The sequence below is a fragment of the Grampus griseus genome (genome assembly GCF_964374135.1).
Source record: "Grampus griseus genome assembly, chromosome: 8".
In the NCBI taxonomy this organism is placed as follows: domain Eukaryota; kingdom Metazoa; phylum Chordata; class Mammalia; order Artiodactyla; family Delphinidae; genus Grampus; species Grampus griseus.
In genome coordinates this window covers 78373190-78388351 of record NC_139002.1, presented here as the reverse complement: position 1 = coordinate 78388351, position 15162 = coordinate 78373190, and the positions used below count along the sequence as shown (strand labels likewise).

The 15162-nt window shown below is 35.7% G+C and overlaps 1 protein-coding gene across 1 annotated transcript in view; it reads right to left on the bottom strand.

The window, feature by feature from the left end:
* Positions 1-15162, bottom strand: part of LUZP2 (leucine zipper protein 2) — a 444380-nt gene that overhangs the window by 25634 nt on the left and 403584 nt on the right. The gene's annotated exons all lie outside the window — the stretch shown is intronic.

Here is a 15162-nt window from a genome sequence, read left to right as displayed (position 1 = left end):
ATTTCTTAAATGCTCAGCAAAGCAGGTTGGCATTCATGGAAGGATCCCGATTCTAGTATTAATGGGAAACTGAATTCCTAATCTATAAAAATAAGGTGAATACCGGTTTTAGAAATGGTCAATTTTGTAGAGAGGGAGTAGGGAATGTTGCCCCTTGTGTCTTTATAAAAGCAACCAGGGAACATCTCTGTTATCTACATCCATTGATAACATGGTGCCACAGGTGATATAGAGGATTCTCCTACATATGTTTTACCTGTATCAGGAATGATTCTGGAATAGATTAGAATCCAGTAGTAAATTTAGCCATGGAGAATGAGCAGTGGCAAAATTAAAGGTTCCCAGGGATTCAGTGGACTCACTAGCCACATTCTGTATTTTAATCAAGGTCTGGACAATAAGGTTATTTTTTTAAAAAAATTAAAAACTGTTTTATAAAAACAAAAACAAAAACTATTTGGTGTGTCTCAGATAACTTAAATATGGCAGTTGTATCACCATCCATGAAAAGGACATTCATAGGCATTCACAGCTTTTATGTTTTATTTAAAAATAAAATTAGAATATCTTACAAAGTCTATTGGAAACTAAATGACTGGAACCCCATGCTCACTTTTCAATTGATTCTAGTGTAACCTCAAATGGGATAACTAACAAAAGTAGGAGGATGAATTAAGGCAAAGCTGTTTTCTTCCATCATGGGTACTGAAATTCATGGCATACTCATGACTAATGATGAAATATGAAAAGCACATGTGTCTAACATGAAAATTCACAGCCGCTGCTGTCATTAAAATGAATATGTTTACTCTCCATGATAGAATTATTTTATGGATGTGAACAGCCTTAGAGACAGATATGGTTGCTCATGAACACATTGTAATTTGGCTAATGTGGGATCATTCTCTCTCCCAGATTCTTCATTTATTAATTTATTCATTTGTTTGTTCATTCATCTAACATTTGCTGTTAGTCACAATGTATTATGATGAGCATTAGAGGAACTCTAATAATGAAGATATGCCCCAGCACCCCCTAGGAGTTTGCTGTTCTGAATTAAAACATCAACCATTATGTGACATTTAGTGGCATCATTAGTAAATTGCCAGAAGCATCGGTGATTTTAATTTTTTTTATATAATGGAAATATAGGCTCAGCTGATAATCTCTTACCTACCATAAGAAGCTAACACTAACTGAGCACTTGTGAGTGTGCTGTACATGCATTACCATATATCATATAAGAGGTTAGTATCCAAAATATATAAAGGCCTCAAACAACTCAGTAGCAAGAAAACCCAACAATTCAATACAAAAAAAAAAAATGTTCAGAGATTCAAAACAGACATTCCTCCAAAGAAGACATACTGATGGGCAACAGGCACACGAGAAGATGTTCAGCATAACTATAAGGGAAATGCAAATCAAAACCATGATAAGACATCACCTCACAAGTATTAGAAAGGCTATTAACAAAAAGCCAAGGAATGTTGGAGAGCACATGGGCAAAAGGGAACCCTCATACACTGTTGGTGGGAATATAAAGTGGTGCAACCATTATGAAAATGGTATGGAAATTCCTCAGAATATTAAGAACAGAACTATCATATGTTGCAGTGATTCCACTTTTGGCTATTAATCCAAAAAAATTTTAAAAACCCACTAATTTGAAAAGATATATAGATATATACACCCCTATATTTGTTAACAGCAGTATTTATTTACAATAGACAAGATATGGAAACTACCTAAGTGACCACTGACAGATGAATTGATAAAGAAAATGTGGTACATGTATAGTGGAATTTTATTTGGCCATAAAAAACAAATAAACTCTTGCCATTTGAAACAACATGGATGGACCTTGAGGACAATATACTAAGTGAAATAAGTCAGACAAAGAAAGACAAATACCACATGATCTCTCTTATATGTGGAGTCTAAAAACAAAGAAGCAAACAAAATAAAAACAAACACGCTTATAGATACAGAGAACAGACTGGTGGTTGCCAGTGGAAGGGGGTGGGATAGGAGAACTGGGTATAGGAAGTTAATTGCAAGGTAACAAATGGTAACTAGATTTATGGTACTGATCATTTTGTAGTATATACACTACATACACTATATACAAAGTATTATGTTTACACCTGAAACTAATATGTTATATACTAATTTTACCTCAATTAACTAAAAGCAAACCAAAAAACCTCTGTTGCCAATGACCTAGTTTTGAGACCTAAGATGGGTTACTAGCCTCCATGAGCCTTAGTTTTCTCACTTAAAACATCAGAATGCTGTACCACCTTACAATGTTCATCTTTACTTTAACTGAGAAAACTTACGCAAAGCCCTTAGCAGTAAATCAGTCACAGAATGAGTGCTCTATAAACTTTGTGTTGTGGTAACATAAGAAGCAGTGCATATTTAAATGTTCATCCACTTTTGTTGGCATATCTCTAAGATTCTAAGTAGTATGTTTTGAGAGAGCGGTTTGGTGCAGTAGACTTGGCATAAGAAACCTGGGTTCATGTTTAAGATCCTTTTTAAGTAAAATGGTTATAGTAAGATCTGTTCTACATATTGTGATGATCTAATAAAACATCTTATGGCAATAGCCATAAAAAACCTTGCAAATTATATTTCTCACTATCATCATTATTATTATTGAACAATTGGAAACATAAATTGAAATCTGTGCAATAGCCTACAAAAGGGAAAAGTTTGCTCTTAGAGTATAATTGATGTGAATAACTTCCTAGGTTAGGTAGCTGCAAACACTCAGGAAATAGTCTTGCTTTCATAAAGAGGAGACCGAAGAGGGCCATAGATGCCATGGGAAAGCCTAACATCAGCACTCCAGGGGACTCAAAAACACTGTCTATGATCTCACGAAATCCTGAATATCAATATGTTTCATACAGTAATGAAAAGCAAGGCTCCTACTTCTAATTTTCTTTGAAACATGTAAATCTAATTCACAGTGCACTGAGGGTAGATCAAGATGAAAAATAATTCTCTGCTCTTTCATCAGTTCTGGCACAAAGAATATAATCACTTTTAGCAAATATAAAGACAGTATGTTTCCTGTTGCTTTTGGAAATTCTTTTGTGGGAATTCTTTTGATGAATGCTCAAATTATTTTTTGATTGTCAAACTCCATGTGGAATTGTGTGATAGACACTTCTGCAGACATGGACAACAACAATATCTTTTTATACCAAATAAGTGAAAATAATAATATTTAGCTTATTCTTATAACAAGCTTTTGAAGAAAATGGTATAATTATTCCCATGTTACTGGTGACAAGTTGGTCTAAAAAGTTGCATCTGTTACACAGCTGATTAGTGGCAGAGTACAAATTCAAATCCAGGCAATTTGCCTTTAATGTCTTTGTTCTTAAACACTAGATATACTACTTGCTATAAATTCAGCATTTAAGTTTATTAGGCTCATTGCTTTATAATGTTAGCTCTGTTTCACAAAAGACTAATCATAGTCTTTGGTTCAATTTCTCAACATCTCACAAATAATTGGCAGAAGCCAGGATTTACAATTGGCCTGTTGAATTCCAAATTCTGTGCATTGGTCTATTGAATTCCAAATTCTGTGCTCTCACACACATGATTCTTGGCACTGGGTATCTGACATTTAGCCACAGATTGCAACACAGGTTTCCAGGACAGTGATGTTAAAGAGAGAAGCTAGCAAATTCAGGGTGCCCACCTAATAGAGCTTGTTAGTGCCTGAAAAGGACCATTGGAAAGAAGCATAAGCCTGCCTCTGAAAAAGCTTGTTTAGCTTCTCTCTACATGCACTATGATGCTATTTAGACAGAACAGATTAGAATGTAACCCTAGTTAGCTTTAGCACACTGGAAATTAGTAAATTCTAGATGAGTTTAATCCTATAGTAAATTAAATTGACTTGAATACACATAAATTTACTACCCTTCTTTAGAGTTTATTTTTAATTTCACTCTATCATTTTCAGTATAATGATTACTTTTATTTTGCTATATTTTGTTTAAAGCAGCACTTTGTTTCATTGGCTCTCCTGTTTTCTAACTTCATCTCTCTTAAGGAAGTCCTCCTCTGCCCACCAAGACTGGAAAACATTGCAGGACACTCACAGGAGTGTTACAGAGGGAATTTAGAAATTGGAGCTAGCGTGCACGTGAGAGGAGGCGGATAAGGTTTTCCAAGGCATTTGGGACAAAAGCCTTCTCCAGAGTCAGTAAGGACCTAATTTTCACTGGTAAACTGCAGGCCATGGGGTATATCACCGTTTTTGAACTCCCCTCCATAAATCAAAATTTATCCACACCTTCATTCATCGTCACCAACTTATGTCCCCACTCAGAAGTTGGTATGTCCCTACTCCTCTCCATGTCCAACTCTTCACCTTGTGATCATATTTATACTCCTTGATGCTTCTTCTGGAATTTTAAATCCTTATTACATATCTCTAACTGTTGTCTTCATTACCTTTTTTCATTCTTCCCTTTCTCTCTTACTAAAAAAGTACACAATGCCTTGTCATCCTACTAAGGAGCCCCCCATCCATTTGTCCACTCTCCTCTTCTTCTCAGCTAAGTTCCTTAACAAAATCATCTAGTCTTCCCACCTTCACTTCTTCACAAATTCCTTCAAATTTCATGTCCTTCGCATTTCTCAAATCCACCCCTACCTGCTTTCCCACTGCTACTGTCTCATGGCTCTTACCAAGAATATTATTCTCCCAATAATTTTGTTTGCTTCTATTAGCTTGTCCTCCTAATCTTTCTCTCTGTTACTACTGGAATTATCTTCTTAAAATTGTAACCTCATCAGGTTTCCCTTGTTAAAAATCTTCTAGTAGATTCCCAGTTACTGCAAGATATATAATTAAATGAATGAATAACTTCCAGAGAGGAAAAAAGTATTGTCAACAAAATGATCATAGCAAGTTGATTAAATTCCATATAGATGTCCTTTTCTTCTGCAAGAGTTATAAGGAAATATCTCTTATAGATAGTTTTTCTTTTTTTTTTTTAGGATTAAGGTTTTAGTGCATCTAAGGAGACAAAAGAAAGGTTAGATGAGAATATCTAGTGTTAAAGAAAAACTGTCCCTTGGATTGATAATCAGTGGAGGGGATACTGGGATCTGTCTTACTTATGAACAGCCAACTGGTGATGAGTTGTTGGGTTGAAGGCACCACGAAAGTCATTACTATTTGATGAGCATTCAAGAAATTGTAATGAAAATATAGGAAAAGAAAATGGAACAAGTCATCCGTTGGTTCTTCTACCATTTCTGCCGTGGAACCCAGCCACTCAGGCAGCCAGAGGAGTGCCAGTGGTCCAGCCACCCAGCACACGAAGGCCCCCAGTGCATCCAGCAGGAGCCCTCTTCACCAGGAAGCCCAAGAGGAAGGTCTGGTCTGTCAAAGGGAGTGGTGATCAAGCATCGCAAGAGGAGAGTGTTGATGGTGTCATTTAACCTTCTAATGCAAAAGTGTAGATGCAGCCAAAAAAGGTGGCTGGAACGGATGAATCGTCACCAAAAAAAAAGTGCAAAAAAAAGGTAAAGAGGCTCAAGTGGCTAATCATGATAATAAAGAATATTTAGCTGCAGAAAACGGAGAAACTAAATAGGAGAGTCCATCTCCTCTGATGAAGCAGGGAGAAAGACACCAAGTCTGATTAATAGCATGTATACCATATCATGCCAGTGGTTCCTGTCTCCCTTCGTGTACCAATCCAAGAGACTATTTTTATCAATTATTTTTTAAATGCAAGTTTTTTAGTAGCTCTAGAAACATTTTTAAGAAGGAGGGAACCTCACCTTATCACATTTTTTTAAGTGTAAATGCTTTGTTTTTAAGAGGTGAAATTATTTGCTGGTGATGGTGTTGTTGGTGGCGGTGGTGATGTTTTTATTTGTTTGTTTTGGTACAACCAGAAAAGAGCAGCATATTGAATACGGGAGGTTTTGATTGTCTTGAGTATTAGTTTAACATCCATAGGTGGGGCAGTAGTTTTTATATCCTATAATACTCAGCATACTAAATGACAATTTGGAGTCACAGTTGTGCATTGAATATGTTTTGAACATTTTAAATTACTTCTATTCTCAAGTTTTTTAGTATAGTTGTTTCCTAAAGAAAACCGCTCTTTGATCTTGGCTCTTCCTGTCAGACTTACATGTACTCTGTAATATCTTTGGTAGTGGTAGTCCAATTTCCCTAGTAACTTTGTTAATGTGCTATGAAAGATTGAAAATTTGAGTCTGTAGTGTATATTATATTAAACTGTAAATTAGTGAGAGTTACGATATAACAGTGTATCAACATTTGAAGATATTGGTACTTGATATACTCTTTAAGAAAAATTTGCATACACATTTCAGGCCAGAAAGTCACTGGAATAACTGTTTAAAAAAGGATTACAACTACATGCCTTTTAAAATTTTGTTACAAACATTAAGAAATATGTATAACCGTTAAAATCTCAATTATAAAAGAAAAAAAGGAAAATGGAAACTGGTGGTCATTCTTAACATAAAAGATATTCAGTAGTGTTTTCTCTGAATATCAATATGTCTTCCTAGACTTATGTAAATTAACATTTCTACCAAAAATGTTTTATTCTCATTTTATTTTAATTTCAGAAGGATTAAATGAATTATATCATTTGCTAACATATGTCTTTAAAAGAAGTTCATAAAGGTATCCAACTAATCAATTTCTATAAGTAATATTCTTATTATACATGTACCAAGCATGAAGAATAAATGAAAATCTAGTTTCAGACCACTGCAGCGTGCAAATATGCACACCAATAATAGAAAGAAAGCATCAAAGGGCCTTGTTGCTTCAATTTTTATATTTACTAGATTAACTATATATCATAATTTACAATGTTAGCTGAAAATATTTATATGCATATATAATATGTATGTTTATATAGTAACATGTGAAATATTATATAATTTTAACTTAGACTTAACTTCCTTGCCACATATATGCCATATCTGATGGGAAGTAATTAAGCAAGCAATTATGACCTCCTAGGACCAAAAATGAAACCCAAACAAAATTTCTTAGATGTAATGTTACATTTTATACAAATGTTTTAGACTCGTGTTTTCATCTTTATTCTCACAATAATCCTGGACATACAAAGATATAAAACATATATTTTTAGTATGGAAAGAACACAAACTGGTTGGTGTTATAGATAACTAAATGGTTAGCTAAGGACAGAGAGCTGATAGAGAAACAGATCTGTCTAAAATTGAAAACCTTTAGGCTCGTTGGGAAATCTCTTCTAGAAGCAGGAAAGTGGAGGAAAAGGGCAGCCTTACTTCTTCGATTCCTTTCCTACTCCTAGAGTAAGGATTTTAATAGTTTCCAACTTTGGCTGTAAATATAAATAATCTGGGAGCTTTAAATAATCCCCCAAACTAGCCTGTACTTCTGCTGAATTATATTAAAATGTAAGTATTGACATCAGATGTAAATGATGCTTCCAATGATTAAAAAAAATGCAGCCTAGGTTGACACCCTTTGGTCTATGATGATTTCAGGTGCACTGTTCTGAGAGTCCTTAGAAATTACTTTGCAACAGATTTTTGGCAGAAAAAGTGAAATACAAATCCACCTTGCTCTAAACCTCCGGGAACCAAGCAGAATGCAATTTTCACTTGGATGCCTTCAAGCTCCTGAATAGGGCCACTGTTGCCTGCTGCCCTAAAATGACTTTGGCATTTCTACCAAACTGGAAAAAAAAAAAATTAGCAAATCATCCTTGTCCAATTAAGTTGATGCCATGGTTGTGACCTTTACCAATGTCAACTGCAGCTAAATCCAAGGCAGTGAGTTGCATGGAAAGAAAAACAAAGATAGAAGATGGTGACTGCCTGGGGTGGGAATGAAATAATGAGCTTTCATAACACAATTTCATCATTTTTTAAATCTACAGTACTTTTCTGAATTGCTTCTCATTTCTGCTCTCTTTCAATTTTCTCCTTTCTTTACAGCATTTACAATTGTGATCACTGACATTAAATGTATTGTGAGGATTCATCCATACTTTTATGCTAAAAAAGCTGTAGTTGTACTTATTTGAATAAATGTGTTCTTACATCTGCACAATAGTTTTTGTTTTAATTAATATCCTACCAGAAACCTTCTTTAAATCTTCTCAAAGTGTTATCCTCATCTCCAGATACAGTACTTATGAATTCATATACTTATTGACTGTTTCTCAGTGTCAGACACTACTACATATGCTAAATGCTGTATGTTAATTTTCTTATTTAATCTTCCCAACAGTTCTGTAAGGTTGGTGCTGTTATTGTCTTCATTTTATACATATGGAAGCTTAGTCTCAGAGAAGTTGAGTTGATCAAGATTTCAAAATTAGAAAGTTGTAGAAAAAATGTTTACTTAGTCTGACTAGTGAATCTTATCTCTCTAGTGAATCTTATCTCTCTCTCTAAATTATTTTTCCTTGTATTTATATTCATTATACACAATTTCTTGGATGTAAATGAAAAGCACAGCCTAATTACATAGGCAGAAGTCCCTCTGGGCCCTCAAGAGTCTTGGCTGGAACACTTGGGACAGAAACACAAGCCTTTTCTATTTTTATAGTTCCCTGCCCTGATGTGGTGACTGGTGAGTTTCAGCCCAGGAAGCAGATGACCCCGTGGTGGGAGGGGAGAACAACTCAGCCATCTCCCTAAGCCATAAGACCTGTGGGAGCCTGGTGCAGGCAGCAGCCACATCCTCTCTCCTGAGGCCCCTGTCCCAGTAGAGGGACCAAGGCAGGGAGGAGCAGAGACCCAGCCAGCTGAGCTTAGGTTCCTCTGCATCCTGTCCTGCAGAGATACCAGCCCTGAGGGGGAAGAGGAGAGAGGAAGGGAGGAGCCTGGCAACTGGCTTTGTCCAGCATTTTTCTCATCTTGTTTAATCCTCCCAGTAAATATGAGCAGTAAATATCATCACACTGGTGTATAGAGTGAATCCCAGCTCTTAAACCCTCTATCATGCAGCTGTAAACACCAACAACATTGCTGTATTAATAATTCATAGTTTTCACCTAAAAGGGTAGACCTCTCAGTAATACATTTCCTGTTCTTCCTCTTACATTTATATAATTTCTGAGTTATATAAAGTCACATTTAATATTTTATAATAAAGTGAATATAATTAAGTAAAACAGTACAATGGATATATAAAAATTATTAGTTTTCCAGAATGTGCCATTAATTGAACAAGATTTTTTAATTAGTTTCCCTTTTCTGGACACTTACTATGCATTTAGCTCTACTACACAAACAGTACAAGTCAAAGATAAATTAATATGTTGATCAAGTATTATTTGTATATTATCAATGATGCCCAGTAGGCCCATCTTAAAGGCTTAACACACACACACACACACACACACACACACACACACACACACAGGAGCATGTCATTCACTAACTCTGGGGGTTAGGAGGACCTTGATTTGTAGTGTTTGCCAATTTCTATAGTATAAATACTACCAACTTCAATCTACCAAGGTGATATCAATGAACATGAAGGTAGACAGAGATACCAGTAGAATACCATTATATGGTATTTCCACTACATGGATCCCAAAGACATAATATCTTCAAGACATAGAATCTTCAGAGATAATAGCATGATATAGTATATTTGATATTTACATTTGCTTTTAGTATGATTTCCTTAATTTTAAGTGTATATAATTAATATTTAATAGTAACTTTAAGAGCTGACTAGTAAATTCCGAAAATGTAACAGCTAGCTTTTATAAGTGTGTATGAGCCATCTCCAGCAGACCACTGGAGTATTCACCATTCTAAATATATACAACGACATGCATATTCTGCTTTTTTGTACTGGTAAAACAAGCAGGGAAAAGTCATGGTTCTCAGCTCAAATATACAATAAAGAGTAACTCAAAAAAAGATAACGGGAAGGGGTACACTTTTACCATAAGCATTTCATCTATTATACTATACATAAAACCATTTAAATTATTCCTCTTGTCTGGTGTCCTTTGTGATCCTCATATCTTTTTATTCTACATTGTCTCATCAGGAAATTTAATCTATTTCCAACATTTAGTTGCTGTCTATGGTGATGATGCCAAATCCTTTACCTCCACTCAGATATTGTCCCTCAGTTCCAGATTTAAATGTATAAACACCTATTGGATATGGACACTTGATTGTGTGAAAGGTGTCTAATACTTAGCGTGTTGTAAAACAAACCAGTTTGGGTTCTGCCTAAAAAAGCTCCTCTTGTCTTTTGTATTCACGGCGAACGAATGTAAACACTGAGAATTATTCTTGATTTTCTCTCTTCATGCATCTCACTTAATCACTAGGTCACTGCAGTTCTATGCCTCAATTACATTTGGAATCCCATTTCCACTTCTGCACCATAGATCAGGTCACTGTCATCTGCCTGGATCAGTGAAATTGTCAGTGGTTTGCTTGTTTCTACTCCAGTTAGAGTCATTTTATACAAAATAATTAAATCAGATCTCCTAGCTCATATCTTTGCTCTTTACCTCTCCGTTGGAACAGTATTTTATACATAATAAAATATATAATCTTATAACAAAGACATCATCTCATGTGCATTTGGATCCAGGTATCTCCTTAGTCTTTATCTTTAATCAAAGCTATTTGGAATATGGAAATCCGAATACAAACTATGTGACAGACAAGGGATTAGTCTTCAACATTTACAAACAGCTTTTGCAGCTTAATATCACTAAAACAAACAACCCAATCAAAAAAAAAAGACCTAAATAGACATTTCTCCAAAGAAGACATACAGATGGCCAAGAGGCACATGAAAAGATGTTCAACATTGCTAATTATTAGAGAAATACAAATGAAAACTATTGATACAATGAGATATCACCTTACACCAGTCAGAATGGCTATCGTCAAAAAATCCACACTGGAGAGGGTGTGGAGAGAAGGGAACCCTCCTACACTGTTGGTGGGAATGTAAATTGGTGCAGCCACCATGGAGAACAGTATGGAGGGTCCTTAAGAAACTAAAAATAGCACTACCATAAGATCCTACAATCCCACTCCTGGGCATATACCTGGAGAAAAAAATGGTCTGAAACGATACACGCACCCCAATGTTCATTGCAGTGCTGTTACAATAGCAAAGACATGGAAGAAACCTAAATGTCCATCAATAGAAGAATGGATAAAGAAGATGTGGTACATATATATAATAGAATATTACTCAGCCATTAAAAAGAATGAAATAATGCCATTTGCAGCAACATGGATGGACCTAGAAATCGTCATACCGAGTGAAGTAAGTCAGACAGTGAAAGAGAAATAGCATATGATATTGCTAATATGCAGAATCTTTAAAAAATGATACAAATTAACTTATTTACAAAATAGAAACAGATTCACAGACTTAGAGAATGAACTTATGGTTACTGGGGGGAAGCATGGTGGGGGAGGGATATTTATGGAGTTTGGGATTGAGATGTACACACTGCTATGTTTAAAATGGATAACCAACAAGGACCTACTGTATAGCACAGGGAACTCTGCTCAATAATAACATTGTTAATCAACCGTACACCATATAAAAATGAAAATTAAAATAAAAAGTTAAAAAAAAAAAACAAATACAAAAAAATGTCCTGATCTACTACATACCCTTTGCATAGTTTCCTTGTTTTCTCTTTACAGAAAATTAGGCTACAATTTCCAAGAGGTCAGGGTTGTGTCCTTTCAAGTTTGTGTCTACAGTGATGAGCATAGTCCTTACATACAGATGGAAAACAATTTAGCTGAATACTTGGCACTTAATGAGCAATCTATATTTATTTTCTAACTTCTAAGGAAAATGTCCAATGAGAAGAGGGACACTGATGTGGATTGAATGTGTCCTCCAAAATCTTATGTTGAAGCCCTGACCTCCAGTGTAATGGTATTGGGAGATGGGGCCTTCTGGAGGTAATTAGATTAAGTCATGAAGGTAGGGCCCTCATGGTGGGATTAGTTCCCTTATAAAGAAGAGAGAGACAGAGATCCATCTTTCTTTCTGTGCAAACACTCCTAGAGAAGACCATATGAGCACACAGCTAGAAGGCAGCTGTTTACAATCCAGGAAGAGGGCCCTCATAAAGAAATGAACAAGGCAGCACCCTGATCTTGGGCTTCACAGCCTCCAAAACTGTAAGAAATGAAGGTATGTTGTTGAAGTCACCTAGTCCATCACATTTTGTTATAGCAACCTGAGCTGACTAAAACAGAAATGCAGCAAGTGACGTTTCAAATGAATTCTCTGGCAACGTTGCTTTGGATACTCAATAACTTAGAGCAAATCCATGAGCTAAGCACAGCCATCTCCCTTAAGGGGAGAGAAGTATGCAGCCATCACTGTATTCAAGGTATGACCAAGAGCCACGCAGAATAAACACTGTGCTCTTAGAACACTGAGAATAGAAAAAATAATTCTAACTAGGAGGGCAAGAAAAAATTCACTTGAATCATAGAGTAGGCATGACAGCAATGGAGAATGCAGTGAAGGAAAGGAGGCTGAAAAACCTGATTGAGTTTCCTCAGCAGAAACTTAAGCTGTAAGACTAAAAGATTATGTAGCAGACATGCCCTAGAATTTAAAAAAAATTACCAACATGTAAATTATTTTTTAAATTTTCATCAATAAATTCTCATAATATTGAACTGCCTACCTAATGAAATTTGTGACTTTTAAAATCCACAGTAAATATATATATAATTTATATGTATACATGTGTATGTACATATGTATTCATATACACACACATGCATGATGCAATAAAAAAATCTGTCTGCATTATCCAATCTTCTGGAAGAGAAAATCAAAATAAAATGACATTTTGGGGGCTATATTGCTTTTTTCCAAATGTAGGTTGAAAATTGCTTACTTGGATGTGTTTCACAGATTTCAGGAAAAACCATTCAAATACCCCTCTCCTTTCAAAGAAGAGGTGAAGATTTTAAAGAAATGTAGATGAGAATAGCCATATATCATGGAAAATAAGAAAAACTATGATTTGTAATGCTCATGTCACAATGCTCTGAAATAGGCATTGAGGAAACTGAGTCACAGAGAGGTTAAGTGATGTACTCACACACACTCCCAGTCAGCTCCCAGTTAGGTACATAATATCACTGTGGCTATAATTAGCCAACTCTGAAGACTTAGCAGTTAAATGTCCTCATTTAAAAGTTATGTTTTTGGTATTCAGAGAAAAATTGTTTCATGACTGAAAAGTTTGCTTCTTTTACATACACCCTTATCACATTTTATTATTCAGGATTTTTCAAATATTATCTGTGAGGTGCCTGCATAGAGATTCAAAACCCAAGTATACATAAAATATAATTTCCACCACTATCGAAAAGATAAAGACTATGAGCAAAACATAAATGCCAGAGAAGCTTTTAATGCTAATCTGTAAAATGAAATGCTCTGCAGTACCTCAACTTAGATTTATTGAACTTTATCTTAAACGTTTTGGATTTCTGTCATTATTTTTTGAAAAATGAGCAGTCTCTAAGACACGTGCATCTAAATGCTTCCTGTGTTTTCCTGTGATAAGCCAAGAGAAATAATAATATTTATTATTTATCTCAATGACAGGACATATGTTTATTAGTAGTAAATCAGTTAAAGTAACAATCAGTAATTTCCTCTACACATTCAGGGGCATAAAGAGCCCAGTTTTACTAATGGGCTTAAATAAATGTATTTTGAGCTGGAGACAAGTGTAATGTGCCCATAAAATGACAAAGCTGCTTTTCCCAAAGTCACTGGACTTAATAAGGGTGAATCTTTGCTCCTCCCTTAGACTAACATGAAGTGGAGGCAGTATGTGGCTTCCTGGCAGGTGGGGGAGATTGTGTGGGTAGCTGTGCATTCAACCAATGACCCGTTTCAATAAATTTACCCAGGATTTTTCCTAAACATAAATAAAATACATTATTAATGCAACTTTCTTCCCTGAGTTTTGTTGAATTAAAAAAATACTGTAGACCTAGAGTTTTCAAAGGAGGTTCAGAAAGATATAAAGGAGAAAATATTGGCCTAAAATTTTTTGAGATCCTTCAGGATGTAATAAAAACCAAGAGAATAATATGAAATGGAAATACATATTTTAAAATGATTTTGACAGAAAATGAGATTATACAGATTAATGTGTCATTGAGAAATCGACCAGTTACAGACAAAAACAGAACATTAGAAAATGTATTTTGTTTTACTTAACTTTGACTCTTCATCCTGAAAATAGTATTTCCCTAATCTACAATTTGTCCATATCCCCTTTCATCCAAATGTAAGGAATCACAGAAACAAGCAGTAAGAAAGCCCCAGATGTAATGCATCATTAGGTACTTGTAACAGTGGTTCTCAGGGTTTTTTGCCCACCCTCCCCCAGTCCACTGGAGATTTGCTTTAGAAGTTGGACTGGTATCTATAACATTTATTTTAATAGCAAGTGATCCTGAGGCACGTAATAAGAGAACCATCACTTTCAAGTATACTGCCTGAAACTAACTCCTTTCTGCAATAACTATTTCAGTTTACCAAGATTTATTTAAATGTAGAGCCTGCAGATTGAAGGTTCTGATGATTGAAACAGAAGCAGAACTGAAGGCTTCCCTGGTGGCGCAGTGCTTGAGAGTCCGCCTGCCCATGCAGGGGACACGGGTTCGTGCCCCGGTCCAGGAAGATCCCACACGCAGCGGAGCGTGCTGGGCCCGTGAGCCATGGCCGCTGAGCCTGCGTGTCCGGAGCCTGTGCTCCGCAACGGGAGAAGCCACAGCAGTGAGAGGCCCGCATACCGCAAACAAACAAACAAACAAAAAAACAAAAGCAGAACTGAAAGGCCTCCTTTGTCCTGTCTAAAGTAGGGTGGTGGTAGGGATTTGCAAGGAAGATTTGCTTAAGTCAGTTGATCTCAAAATCCCCTAAGGAGCTCTTAAAAACTAATGATGACTGGAACCAAACCAGAAAGAAGTTGTTTTAACAGGTCCAGGGTGAGTCCCAAGTATTAGGATTTTTTTTAAAGACACATCCCAAGTGATTCTAATGTACAGGCAATGTTGAGAACTACAGACTTAATT